A 2,331-nucleotide genomic window follows, 5' to 3' on the forward strand; every position below is an offset into this window, starting at 1 on the left:
CATAGCTCTAAAGAGGGGTGCAAAATACCCTTTTTCCCCCCCTTCGCTCTTATACAAGCTTCGCGCCTTTCTTCTCCTTCCTTATTCCATATCTGAAAAGCTCTCTGTGTTGCCATCTTTCCTTCTAGATGCAAAAAAATTCTTCGCTTCACTTTTCCCTTTCGTTCCTTGTTCGTCGTTTCGACCCAAGATTTCTCTGTATTGGACTCTTTGAAGGTCTCTTTTCACCCTTTGGAGAAGAACGTTTGTGGTTGCTTGCTGTGAGACGTGCCTTTCCCTTTTTGCACCTTATCAACGTTGGAATTCTTGACTTCTTTTTGTGTAACTATTCTGGGCTCTTTCAATCTGTTTCTTGTATTTTGGTGGACATTTCAAGTAACAATGGAGATTCTTACATTGTTGATTTTGTTTGTGTCTTGAAACTTCTTTGGAAAAAGTTGTTCAATGCTGCTGCTATGTTTACTAAAAACCCCTTTTTGAAACTTTTTCGTCGTCTGATGTTACTATTATGAACGTTTAGCTCTGTATTTGGAATTTTGGAGAAACTTGTTGTCGTTCATTGCTTGTAGAATATAATCGCATTGTCCCCCAATGGTGTCACTGCTGATAGTGTAGGAGGGACGCCATTTATATTCGTTCTGTTTTGAAAAGTATCTTGTGAAATCGTGTATTGTGTTTTGTTGCTTTTACCCGACTTCCTTTGGATTTGACCGAGTTCCTTTAGTGACGATGTTAATTTGTTGCATTTGTAGGTATAGCTGTATGTCTCGATCCATTGTTCATGATATGTCGACAAAAATCCCCCTTCTGTTTTAGCTTGGCTGGGCACTTTTATGCTGACTCCGTTCCTGTAATTGATAAAGAATACACTGTAACTTTTTGTAGACACCATAGGCTATGTGAGAATCGGGAGGATGAGTGGAATTATAAGATAGTAGTGGCTGATCCCGAAGAGTGGGTATGCTTCCCCCTTTAGATAAGTCGGAGTGACCTTTTTTCTATGATTAGGACTGCTTTTTCTCAAAGTTAGATGTTAGGCTTTCTTTTTCTGATTTCGAGAGCAATGTTATCTGGACCTGCAATGTTCCCCCTACCTAGCTACATTTGAACTCCTATTATTTTTTGAAGATATACCAGCTCAAATGTTGGGCGTTGGATGTGATTTAAAATATTCTTCCCCATAGGCATATTAGTATGGATGACGTGGCTATTCAAAACCACCTTCAAACCATTACACGAAATGGAAATTAGGCCGCTGGTGTGTGTACTATCTTGGCCAGGGAGTTGGAGAAGACTCCTCTCAATGCTACTTCGAGTTCTTTAATGGTTTCCCGAGCTGAGGTGGACAGGCTTAAAGAGATTAAAAAATACTTGGAAGAGGAGAGGGACGTGTTGAGGTCTGACTTGGAGAAGGTCGGGCCAGGGCAAAAAGGCGGAGGCAGCTACAACCAGTGGCGGATTCAAGGGGGGCCTAAGGTGGCCATGGTCCCCCATTTTTTTTTTAAAAAATATTAGTATTATTAGTTTATTATTATATATTTATATATATATATATATATATATATATATATATATATAGATATATATATATATTATAGAATAAACATATTTTAGTATATTAACACATTAAAAAAAAATTATATGTTAGTATAAATTATAATGTGAATTATAATATATTAGTAGCAATTAATAAATAAATTTAAAAAATAATAAAAATGTATAAATATATAAATAATTAAAAAGTTATTAAAAATATAGGTTTGGATTAATATAAAAATTAACAGCTAAAAAAAATTATTTTGACTCTTTCTATAGTAACAATAATAATTGAATAGACTTTTTAAACACTAAAAATTATTAAAACAAGATAAAAAATGAATTGTTAGTAGATTATATGATTGTATATGTTGAAAAAGAGAATACTTCAAAATTTATTTCAGATGATAAATTGAAAATTTTAGTTATATGAAATATCATAAAAACAAATTTAAAAATACTAAAATCCTAAAGTATGTAGTTGAATGTTGATTTTTATATATAATCATTAATTTTGACTTATATACTATAAATGATATTTTATTAATTTTTTGTTATCTTATTTTTTAATTTATTTTGTATTTAATTTGGCCCCCCTCTTATAAAATTTCTGGATCCGCCACTGGCTACAACTATGGTGGAGTGGTTGCATAATGGTTGATGGGAAGATCGTCCCAGCTCCTGAAGATGGTAAGGTGGACTGAATTATGTCAGAGGTCAAATTTTAGGGGCCATTTCAAAAATTAAATAATTTACAAATTGATTATCTAGTAAGTTGAACATGAGATTTGCAAA

The sequence above is a fragment of the Arachis stenosperma genome, unplaced genomic scaffold, assembly GCF_014773155.1.
Source record: "Arachis stenosperma cultivar V10309 unplaced genomic scaffold, arast.V10309.gnm1.PFL2 arast.V10309.gnm1.Scaffold_100025, whole genome shotgun sequence".
Taxonomy (NCBI): Eukaryota; Viridiplantae; Streptophyta; class Magnoliopsida; order Fabales; family Fabaceae; genus Arachis; species Arachis stenosperma.